At 39.8% G+C, this 12,554-nt stretch overlaps 1 long non-coding RNA gene across 1 annotated transcript; it reads right to left on the bottom strand.

The window, feature by feature from the left end:
• Positions 1 to 11,395: 11,395 nt before the first annotated feature.
• LOC129634795 (uncharacterized) lies at positions 11,396 to 12,554 on the bottom strand. The gene is made up of 3 exons (XR_008705908.1): positions 12,398 to 12,554; positions 11,901 to 11,961; positions 11,396 to 11,752 (listed from the first exon to the last, which is right to left on the bottom strand). It is a non-coding gene; the product is annotated as an uncharacterized LOC129634795 (long non-coding RNA).

Raw genomic sequence — 12,554 nt, 5'->3', positions numbered from 1 at the left:
TTTATGTTAGGAGGGATCAAGTTTTATTTCAAATTATTTTGTCTGTCTCCTTGTGATCAGGACTAGCTTGAACACAATTGTTGAGTGGACAGTATCCAGACACCTCAAAAACAATTCTTACTTGCCTAATGGCTGATGCCTGAGTTTGTTCAGAGCTCACACTTCCAACCATTATCAGATCCTCATGTGCATGATACATGCTCATTTACTTCAGTCGTGTCCAACTCTTTGTGACCCATGGACTGCAGCCCGCCCGGGTCCTCTGTCCATGGGATTCTCCAGGCAAGAATACTGGAGTGTGTTGCCATTTCCTTCTCCAGGGGATCGTCCTGACCCAGGGATCAAACCAGCATCTCCTTTGTCTCCTGAATTGGCAGGTGGATTCCTTACCACTGAGCCTCCGGGGAAGCCCCCAGATCCTCACAGTCTAACCTAAAAATGAGACAGAAAGCCAGTTTTCAACAGAATTATGGAAATGAAGGAGAGTATAAGGATATGGAGTCTTCAGAAGATGAGGGGATAGGAGAGAAAAGAGTCTTTTGTGAGGTTAGTTGTGGCACACCAGAAACATGCATATAGGTGACAAATGATCTCTTGCACTATTTGGCTGCTAAAGGAAAGCAAGGTATTTATTAGATTCAACTGGAATTTTTTTTTTTTTTTGAGAAAGAGAAGTTTTAGGATTCTAAATGAAGTAATAGAATCATATTGATCATATGAGGAAAAACAAGTTATTATGTAAAACTTTGATATAGTTTTTAAAATTAATTCTTATTGGAGTACAGTTGCTTTAAATGTTGTGTTAGTTTCTGTGTGCGTATGTGCTCAGTCACTTCAGTTCTGTTTGACTCTGCAACCCTATGGACTGTAGCCCACCACCAGGTTCCTCTATTCATGGGGATTCTCGAGGCAAGAATACTGGAGTGGGTTGCCGTTTCCATCTCCAGTGTTAGTTTCTACTGTAGAGCAAAATGAATCAGCCATACTTATACATCTGTCCCATGCCTTTTGGACTTCATTCCTGTTCAGGTCCCCACAGTGCATTAAGTAGAGTTGCCTGTTGTATACAGTATGTTTTCCTTACAGATAATGTATATTACCACATACATGTGGAATCTAGAAAAATGATACGGTTTATCCTATTTGCAAAGCAGAAATAGAGACATAAGACATAGAGAACAAACGTATGGATACCAAAGGGGAAAGGAGGTGGTGGGAGGAATTGGGAGATTTGAGAATGACGCATGGATACTATGGATACTATGTATAAAATAGATAACTAATCAGATATATAGTTTTAGCAGGACATAGGAATTGATCTTCTTATATCTTAAAATCTTTCTTGTATGTGATTTCCATGTATTGATGTATTTTCTACAACTCCCTGTTTCCTACCAACTCCTTAATTGGGAGCACCTTTGACATTGGTTTCTCTAAGCCCCATCTAACCAATCCCATCTAACCAATTCCATCACCACATGAGATGGTAACTAAGGGGATGAGATGGCAGCTAAGGTATTGATGTTAACTAGGTTCATAGGATGGGCTCCATCTTCTTAATTTGTTGTTGTTCAATTGCTCAGTCACGTCTGACTCTTTGTGACCCCATGTACTGCAGTAAAACAGGCTTCCTTGTCCATCACCAACTCCCGGAGCTTGCTCAAACTCATGTCCATTGAGTCCGTGATGCCATCCAACCATCTCATCCTCTGTTGTCCCCTTCTCCTCCTGCCTTCAATCTTGTCCAGCATCAGGGTCTTTTCTTGGATATTTCTTTTTTTTTTTAATATAAATTTATTTATTTTAATTGAAGGCTAATTACTTTATAATACTGTACTGGTTTTGGGTCTTTTCTAATGAGTTCAGTTCAGTTCATACACTCAGTCGTGTCCAACTCTTTGTGACCCCATGGACTGCAGCACTCCAGGCCTCCCTGTTCATTACCATCTCCCAGAGTTCACTCAAACTCACATCCATCGAGTCCATGATGCCATCCAGCCATCTCATCCTCTGTCGTCCCCTTCTCCTCCTGCCCCCAATCCCTCTCAGCATCAGAGTCTTTTCCAACGAGTCAACTCTTCTCATGAGATGGCCAAAGTACTGGAGTTTCAGCTTTAGCATCATTCCTTCCAAAGAAATCCCAGGGCTGATCTCCTTTAGAATGGACCGGTTGGATCTCCTTGCAGTCCAAGGGACTCTCAAGAGTCTTCTACAACACCACAGTTTAAAAGCATCAATTCTTCAGTGCTCAGCCTTCTTCACAGTCCAACTCTCACATCCATACATGACAACTGGAAAAACCATAGCCTTGACTAGATGGACCTTTGTTGGCAAAGTAATGTCTCTGCTTTTGAATATGCTATCTATGTTGGTCATAACTTTTCTTCCAAGGAATAAGCGTCTTTTAATTTCATGGCTGCAATCACAATCTGCAGTGATTTTGGAGCCCCCCAAAATAAAGTCAGCCACTGTTTCCACTGTTTCCCCATCTATTTCCCATGAAGTGATGGGACCAGATGCCATGATCTTCGTTTTCTGAATGTTGAGCTTTAAGCCAACTTTTTCACTCTCCACTTTCACTTTCATCAAGAGTCTTTTTAGTTCCTCTTCACTTTTGCCATAAGGGTGGTGTCATCTGCATATCTGAGTATGTTGATATTTCTGCCAGCAATATTGATTTCAGCTTGTGCCTTCTTCCAGCCCAGCGTTTCTCATGATGTACTCTGCATATAAGTTAAATAAGCAGGGTGACAATATACAGCCTTGATGTACTCCTTTCCTATTTGGAGCCAGTCTGTTTTTCTTTCTTTTTTTTTTTTAATTTTATTTTATTTTTAAACTTTACATAATTGTATTAGTTTTGCCAAATATCAAAATGAATCCATGTCCAGTTTGAACTGTTGCTTCCTGACCTGCACATAGGTTTCTCAAGAGGCAAGTCAGGTGGTCTGGTATTCCCATCTCTTTCAGAATTTTCCACAGTTTATTTTGATCCACACAGTCAAAGAATTTGGCATAGTCAATAAAGCAGAAATAGATGTTTTTCTGGAACTCTCTTGCTTTTTCCATGATCCAGCAGATGTTGGCAATTTGATCTCTGGTTCTGCCTTTTCTAAAACCAGCTTGAACATCTGGAAGTTCATGGTTCACGTATTGCTAAAGCCTGGCTTGGAGAATTTTGAGCATTACTTTACTAGCATGTGAGATGAGTGCAATAGTGTGGTAGTTTGAGCATTCTTTGGCATTGCCTTTCTTTGGGATTGGAATGAAAACTGACCTTTTCCAGTCCTGTGGCCACTGCTGAGTTTTCCAAATTTGCTGGCATATTGAATGCAGCACTTTCACAGCATCATGTTTCAGGATTTGAAATAGCTCAACTGTAATTCCATCACCTCCACTAGCTCTCTTCATAGTGATGCTTCTAAGGCCCACTTGACTTCACATTCCAGGATGTCTGGCTCTAGGTGAGTGATCACACCATCGGGATTATCTTGGCCGTGAAGATCTTTTTTGTGCAGTTCTTCTGTATATTCTTTCCACTTCTGCTTAATCTTCTGCTTCTGTTAGGTCCATACCATTTCTGTCCTTTATCGAGCCCATCTTTGCATGAAATGTTCCCTTGGTATCTCTAATTTTCTTGAAGAGATCTCTAGTCTTTCCCATTCTGTTGTTTTCCTCTATTTCTTTGCGTTGATCGCTGAGGAAGGCTTTCTTATGTTTTCTTGCTATTCTTTGGAACTCTGCATTCAGATGCTTACATCTTTCCCTTTCTCCTTTGCTTTTTGCTTGTCTTCTTTTCACAGCTATTTGTAAGGCCTCCCCAGACAGCCATTTTGCTTTCTTGCATTTCTTTTCCCTGGGGATGGTCTTGATCCCTGTCTCCTGTACAATGTCATGAACCTCCATCCATAGTTTATCAGGTACTCTATCATATCTAGTCCCTTAAATCTATTTCTCACTTCCATTGTATAATCATAAGGGCTTTGATTTAGGTCATACCTGAATGGCCTACTTGTTTTCCTTACTTTCTTCAGTTTAAGTCTGAATTTGGCAATAAGGAGTTCATGATCTGAGCCACAGTCAGCTCCCGGTCTTGTTTTTGCTGACTGTATAGAGCTTCTCCATCTTTGGCTGCAAAGAATATAATCAATCTGATTTCGGTGTTGACCATCTGGTGATGTCCATGTGTAGTCTTCTCTCCATCACCAACTCCCAGAGTTTACTCAAACTTATGTCCACTGAGTCAGTGATGCCATCCAACCACCTCATCCTCTATCATCCCCTTCTCCTCCTGCCTTCAATTTTTCCCAGCATCAGGGTCTTTTCAAATGAGTTGGCTCTTCGTAAAAGGAGGCCAAAGTATTGGAGCTTCAGCTTCAGCATCGGTCCTTCCAATGAATATTCAGGATTGATTTCCTTTAGGATTGACTGGTTTGATCTCTTTGAAGCTCAAGGGACTCTCAAGAGTCTTCTCCAACACTACAGTTCAAAAACGTTAATTCTTTGGTGCTCAGCCTTTTTTATGGTCCAACTCTCACATCTATACATGACTACTGGTAAAATCATAGCTTTGACTATACAGACCTTTGTTGGCAAAGTGATGTTTCTGCTTTTAGATAACACTGTCTAGGTTTGGCATAACTTTTCTTGCAAGAAGTAAGGATGTTTTAATTCCATGGCTGCAGTCACCATCTGCAGTGATTTTGGAGACCAAGAAAATAGTCTGTCACTGTTTCCATTGCTTCCCCATCTATTTGCTACAAGGTGATGGAACTGCATGCCATGATCTTTGTTTTTTGAATGCTGAGTTTTAAGGCAGTTTTTTTTTTTTTTCCCCACTTTCCTCTTTCATCACCATTGAGAGGGTCTTTAGATCCTCTTCACTTTCTGCTATAAAGATGGTGTCATCTGCATATCTGAGGCCATTGCTGTTTCCCCCAGCAATCTTGATTCCAGCTTGTGCTTCATCCAGCTGGCATTTCACATGATATACTCTGCATATAAGTTAAATAAGCAGAGTGACAATATACAGCCTTGACGTACTCCTTTTCCAGTTTGGAAACAGTTTGTTTTTCCATGTCCAATTCTAACTGTTGCTTCTTGACCTGCATACAGATTTTCAGGAGGCAGGTCAGGTGGTCTGGTATTCCCATTTCTTTAAGAATTTTCCACAGTTTGTGGTGATCCACACAGTCAAAGGCTTTAGTGTAGTCAATGAAGCAGACGTAGATATTTTTCTGGAATTCTCTTGCATTTCCTATTATCCAATGAATGTTGGCAATTTGATCTCTGGATTTCTAAATCCAGCTTGAACATCTGGAAGTTCCTGATTCACATACTGCTGAAGCCTAGCTTGAAGGATTTTGAGCATTACTTTGCTAGTGTGTGAGATGAGTGCCATTGTGTGGTAGTTTGAACATTCCTTGTCATTGCCTTTCTTTGGGATTGGAATGAAAACTGACCTTTTGCAGTCCCATGGCCACTGATGAGTTTTCCAAATTTGCTGGTGTATTGAGTGCAGCACTTTAGCAGCAGCATCTTATAGGATTTGAAATAACTCAGCTGGAATTCCATCACCTCCACTAGCTTTGTTCATAGTGATGCTTCCTAAGGCCCACTTGACTTCACACTGTAGGATATCTGGCTCTAGATGAGTGATCACACTACCGTGGTTATCTGGGTCATTACATTCTTTTTTTGTATAGTTCTTCTGTGTATTCTTGCCACCTCTTCTTAATATCTTCTGCTTCTGTTAGGTCCATACTATCTCTGTCCTTTATTGTGCCCATCTTTGCATGAAATATTCCCTTGGTATCTCTAATTTTCTTGAAGAGATCTCTTGTATTTTCCATTCTATTATTTTCCTCTATTTCTTTGCCTTGTTCACTTATGAAGGTTTTCTTGTCTCTCCTTGCTGTTCTTTGGGACTCTGCATTCAGATGTGTAAATCTTTTCTTTTCTCCTTTACCTTTCACTTCTCTTCTTTTCTCAGCTATTTGTAAGGCCTCCTCAGATAACCACTTTGCCTTCTTGTATTCGTTTTTCTTGAGGATGGTTTTGATCACCGCCTCTTGTGAGAGAAAAGGCCCCTCAGGGGAATAGTACAAAAGTGTTGAACTCTTGTATCTTTTTGAGATTAGTTGTTTGTCAGTAGCTTCATTTGCTATTATTTTCTCTCTCCCATTCTGAAGGCTGCCTTTTCACCTTGCTAATAGTTTCCTTTGATGTGCAGAAGCTTTTAAGTTTAATTAGGTCCCATTTGTTTATTTTTGCTTTTATTTCCAATATTCTGGGAGGTGGGTCATAGAGGATCCTGCTGTGATGTATGTCAGAGAGTGTTTTGCCTATGTTCTCCTCTAGGAGTTGTATGGTTTCTGGTCTTACGTTTAGATCTTTAATCCATTTTGAGTTTATTTTTGTGTATGGTGTTAGAAAGTGTGCTAGTTTCATTCTTTTACAAGTGGTTGACCAGATTTCCCAGCACCACTTGTTAAAGAGATTGTCTTTAATCCATTGTATATTCTTGCCTCCTTTGTCAAAGATAAGGTGTCCATATGTGCGTGGATTTATTTCTGGGCTTTCTATTTTGTTCCATTGATCTATATTTCTGTCTTTGTGCCAGTACCATACTGTCTTGATAACTGTGGCTTTGTAGTAGAGCCTGAAGTCAGGTAGGTTGATTCCTCCAGTTCCATTTTTCTTTCTCAAGATAGCTTTGGCTATTCGAGGTTTTTTGTATTTCCATACAAATTGTGAAATTATTTGTTCTAGCTCTGTGAAGAATACCGTTGGTAGCTTGATAGGGATTGCATTGAATCTATAAATTGCTTTGGGTAGTATACTCATTTTCACTATATTGATTCTTCCAATCCATGAACATGGTATATTTCTCCATCTGTTAGTGTCCTCTTTGATTTCTTTCACCAGTGTTTTATAGTTTTCTATATATAGGTCTTTAGTTTCTTTAGGTAGATATATTCCTAAGTATTTTATTCTTTCCGTTGCAATGGTGAATGGAATTGTTTTCTTAATTTCTCTTTCTGTTTTCTTATTATTAGTGTATAGGAATGCAAGGGATTTCTGTGTGTTGATTTTATATCCTGCAACTTTACTATAATCATTGATTAGTTCTAGTAATTTTCTGATGGAGTCTTTAGGGTTTTCTATGTAGAGGATCATGTCATCTGCAAATAGTGAGAGTTTTACTTCTTCTTTTCCAATTTGGATTCCTTTTATTTCTTTTTCTGCTCTGATTGCTGTGGCCAAAACTTCCAAAACTATGTTGAATAGTAATGGTGAAAGTGGGCACCCTTGTCTTGTTCCTGACTTTAGAGGAAATGCTTTCAATTTTTCACCATTGAGGATAATGTTTGCTGTGGGTTTGTCATATATAGCTTTTATTATGTTGAGTTATGTTCCTTCTATTCCTGCTTTCTGGAGAGTTTTTATCATAAATGGATGTTGAATTTTGTCAAAGGCTTTCTCTGCATCTATTGAGATAATTATATGGTTTTTATTTTTCAATTTGTTAATGTCTTGTATTATATTGATTGATTTGTGGATATTGAAGAATCCTTGCATCCCTGGGATAAAGCCCACTTGGTCATGGTATATGATCTTTTTAATGTGTTGTTGGATTCTGATTGCTAGAATTTTGTTAAGGATTTTTGCATCTATGTTCATCAGTGATATTGGCCTGTAGTTTTCTTTTTTTGTGGGATCTTTGTCAGGTTTTGGTATTAGGGTGATGGTGGCCTCATAGAATGAGTTTGGAAGTTTACCTTCCTCTGCAATTTTCTGGAAGAGTTTGAGCAAGATAGGTGTTAGCTCCTCTCTAAATTTTTGGTAGAATTCAGCTGTGAAGCCGTCTGGACCTGGGCTTTTGTTTGCTGGAAGATTTTTTATTACAGTTTCAATTTCCATGCTTGTGATGGGTCTGTTAAGATTTTCTATTTCTTCCTAATCCAGTTTTGGACAGTTGTACATTTCTAAGAATTTGTCCATTTCTTCCACGTTGTCCATCTTATTGGCATATAATTGTTGATAGTAGTCTCTTATGATCCTTTGTATTTCTGTGTTGTCTGTTGTGATCTCTCCATTTTCATTTCTAATTTTATTGATTTGATTTTTCTCCCTTTGTTTCTTGATGAGTCTGGCTAATGGTTTGTCAATTTTATTTATCCTTTCAAAGAACCAGCTTTTGGTTTTGTTGATTTTTGCTATGGTCTCTTTTGTTTCTTTTGCATTTATTTCTGCTCTAATTTTTAAGATTTCTTTCCTTCTACTAACCCTGGGGTTCTTCATTTCTTCCTTTTCTAGTTGCTTTAGGGTTTAGGGGTTAGGTTATTTATTTGACTTTTTTCTTGTTTCTTGAGGTATGCCTGTATTGCTATGAACTTTCCCCTTAGGGCTGCTTTTACAGTGTCCCATAGGTTTTGGGTTGTTGTGTTTTCATTTTCATTCGTTTCTATGCAAATTTTGATTTCTTTTTTGATTTCTTCTGTGATTTGTTGGTTATTCAGCAGCATGTTGTTCAGCCTCCATATGTTGGAATTTTTAATAGTTTTTCTCTTGTAATTGAGATCTAATTTTACTGCATTGTGGTCAGAAAAGATGCTTGGAATGATTTCTATTTTTTTGAATTTACCAAGGCTAGATTTATGGCCCAGGATGTGATCTATCCTGGAGAAGGTTCCATGTGCGCTTGAGAAAAAGGTGAAATTCATTGTTTTGGGATGAAATGTCCTATAGATATCAATTAGGTCTAACTGGTCTATTGTATCATTTAAAGTTTGTGTTTCCTTGTTAATTTTCTGTTTAGTTGACCTATCCATAGGTGTGAGTGGGGTATTAAAGTCTCCTACTATTATTGTGTTATTGTTAATTTCTCCTTTCATAGTTGTTAGCATTTGTCTTACATATTGTGGTGCTCCTGTGTTGGGTGCATATATATTTATAATTGTTATATCTTCTTCTTGGATTGATCCTTTGATCATTATGTAGTGACCATCTTTGTCTCTTTTCACAGTCTTTGTTTTAAAGTCTATTTTATCTGATATGAGTATTACTACTCCTGCTTTCTTTTGGTCCCTATTTGCATGGAAAATCTTTTTCCAGCCCTTCACTTTCAGTCTGTATGTGTCCCCTGTTTTGAGGTGGGTCTCTTGTAGACAACATATGCAGGGGTCTTGTTTTTGTATCCATTCAGCCAGTCTTTGTCTTTTGGTTGGGGCATTCAACCCATTTACGTTTAAGGTAATTACTGATAAATATGATCCCATTGCCATTTACTTTATTGTTTTGGGTTCGAATTTATACACCGTTTTTGTGTTTCCTGTCTAGAGAATATCCTTTAGTATTTGTTGGAGAGCTGGTTTGGTGGTGCAGAAATCTCTCAGCTTTTGCTTGTCTGAAAAGCTTTTGATTTCTCCTTCATATTTGAATGAGATCAGAAAAATAAATGACCCAATCAAAAAATGGGCCAAAGAACTAAATAGACATTTCTCCAAAGAAGACATACAGATGGCTAACAAACACATGAAAAGATGCTCAACATCACTCATTATCAGAGAAATGCAAATCAAAACCACTATGAGATACCATTTCACACCAGTCAGAATGGCTGCGATCCAAAAGTCTATAAGCAATAAGTGCTGGAGAGGGTGCAGAGAAAAAGGAACCCTCTTACACTGTTGCTGGGAATGCAAACTAGTACAGCCACTATGGAGAACAGTGTGGAGATTCCTTAAAAAACCTGAAAATAGAACTGCCTTATGATCCAGCAATCCCACTGCTGGGCATACACACTGAGGAAACCAGAAGGGAAAGAGACACGTGTACCCCAATGTTCACCACAGCACTGTTTATAATAGCCAGGACATGGACGCAACCTAGATGCCCATCAGCAGATGAATGGATAAGAAAGCTGTGGTACATATACACAATGGAGTACTACTCAGCCATTAAAAAGAACACATTTGAATCAGTTCTAATGAGGTGGATGAAACTGGAGCCTATTATACAGAGTGAAGTAAGCCAGAAAGAAAAACACCAATACAGTATACAAACACATATATATGGAATTTAGAAAGATGGTAACAATAACCCTGTGTACAAGACAGCAAAAGAGACACTGATGTATAGAACAGTCTTATGGACTCTGTTGGAGAGGGAGAGGGTGGGAAGATTTGGGAGAATGGCATTGAAACATGTGTAATATCATGTATGAAACGAGTTGCCAGTCCAAGTTCAATGCACGATACTGGATGCTTGGGGCTGGTGCACTGGGACGACCCAGAGGGATGGTGTGGGGAGGGAGGAGGGAGGAGGGTTCAGGATGGGGAGCACATGTATACCTGTGGCGGATTCATTTTGATGTTTGGCAAAACTAATACAGTGTTTCAGGTTTAAAAATAAAATAAAATTAAAAAGAAAAAAATTGAAAAAAAAAAAAAAAAGTGTTGAACTCTACCCAGTAAGGGTATTTTGGTGATTTGAGGGGAGGGGTAAGTCTGTGTACACTCTGGTGTTGGCCACTTGGATTAACCCTCCCCTTCTCCAACTGTTCTTCAGGGCAGGACAGTCTCCCACTTGCTGTGTGGGCCCCAGGCGTTGCTGTTGGAATTTATGGTCTTTGTACTCACTGCTGCTTTTTTCATAAAACATATTTCCGTAAGATCTTCTCAGGACTATTTCCTTCCTGAGATTCAGAGCTGAGCTCAAATGTCACCTCCTGAGAAAGGTTTTCTTTTATTACACTATCTAAACAGCTGTCTGGAGAAGGCAATGGCAACACACTCCAGTACTCTTGCCTGGAAAATCCCATGGACAAGGAGCCTGGGAGGCTGCAGTCAATGGGGTCGCAGAGTCGGACACGACTGAGTGACTTCACTTTCCCTTTTCACTTTCATGCACTGGAGAAGGAAATGGCAACCCACTCCAGTGTTCTTGCCTGGAGAATTCCAGGGACGGCAGAGCCTGGTGAGCTGCCGTCTATGAGGTCGCACAGAGTCGGACACAACTGAAGCGACTTAGCAGCAGCAGCAGCAGCAGCAAACAGCCACTGTCCCCTCTATCACTGCCATGTTCATCTTGTCTATTTTCTTCATCACTCTCTGACATAATCTTGTTTATCTGTTTACTTGACTATTACATGTTTCTCCCATGTTGCATGCAAACTCTGTGTGAATAGGAACATTGTTTACAGCATATCCTCAAAACGCAGAAAAGTGCCAGTTTCACAATGGGAACAGGGTGAGTATATGTTGCATTAGTGAATAAACCCAGAGTCCTGTGGGTCACAACTTAAAAACAAACACTGAAGAGGGCACTAAATGGCACCTGTATTTTACTTTTTTTTTTTTTTTTTGGTGGTGGAGAGTGGAAGGTTGCAGAGCTAACTGAGGCTTTATTCTGAAAAAGACACTTGAAATGCCTTTTTTAAATTGAGGGCATGGGCAAAAAGGGGAACCCCAGAGCGTTGACTCTCCCCAGGGTGGGCTGAGGACCAGGGCTGAGCCTCAAGTCTCCCATTCCAAGGCTCCCCTGCTCAGCTTCTTCTGCAGGAGTGAGCGCGTAGGAAGCTGGGAGGGACCACAGGAACCTTTCACTTGAAGAGGATGTCAGATGACTCAGACACCAGCTTCCCATCACGGGTCTCACTCATCTTCACAGCCACAGCCTTGGAGAAACTTTGAAGCTGAAGGAGCCAGAGTCCTTGCTGTAAATGGCACATATCTTAACTTGGCTTCCCCTGGGAGCAGAAACAAGGGAGAGACCGGTGTGCAGTTAGTTTATTTAGGAATGTGATTCTAGGGAGAAGGCATGAGAGATAGAGAAATGAAGAAAGGAAAGGTGGGAAGGCCATTAAAAAGTTTTCTTATTGATTTAGGTACTGTTACCAGTCAACTGATTCTGAGAGCTTCTGAGGAGCTTGATCAAACAGGCCTCAGAATTGTTCATCTAAAAAAAGAAAGAAGAAGAATGATATATTAGCCACCATGACCCATTCTGTGGTCAGGGGGTATCCCATGGGCTTTAACTCTCTTACACTCTTGGGTGTTACATAAATGAGTGCCCAGTGGTTCCCTGAGGGATGCCCAGGGCAGGAAGTACTGACTGACATGAAGAACTGTCAGATAACACCATTTGAAGCTAGTTGAAACCTGTGTAGAAATGGTCAATGCAATCATGGCTAGAAAAAAAAAAAAAAGTGGTCCCAAGAGGCTTTAATTACTGCATAGCAGATGACTACAGATCATTTCAAATTCTAGCCCATTTAAGAAGTAAATGGTTCATTCAGTTCCTTATTTCACCAATCATCACCTCACAGTTTTATCTTATTCAGCCAATGGATTGGGCATGATGTATCTTTCAAGGTTAATTTCCTAATACTCACACTCCCCACCACACCTCCATTTGGTGATTCTGAGCTAGTCTCTCTGCTTTGGCTCTCTCAGGACATGAAAATGCAGTTCCCTCTTCTCTCAAGCCGAATCTGGCCTCTGAACCCTGACACCGAATTAAATTTCAGAGACAGATTTTTGGGTGAAGAA

This window comes from Bubalus kerabau, chromosome 1 (genome assembly GCF_029407905.1).
Source record: "Bubalus kerabau isolate K-KA32 ecotype Philippines breed swamp buffalo chromosome 1, PCC_UOA_SB_1v2, whole genome shotgun sequence".
NCBI lineage: Eukaryota > Metazoa > Chordata > Mammalia > Artiodactyla > Bovidae > Bubalus > Bubalus kerabau.
The sequence above is the reverse complement of the archived record's forward strand: the minus strand, read 5'-3'. Positions and strand labels throughout refer to the sequence as shown.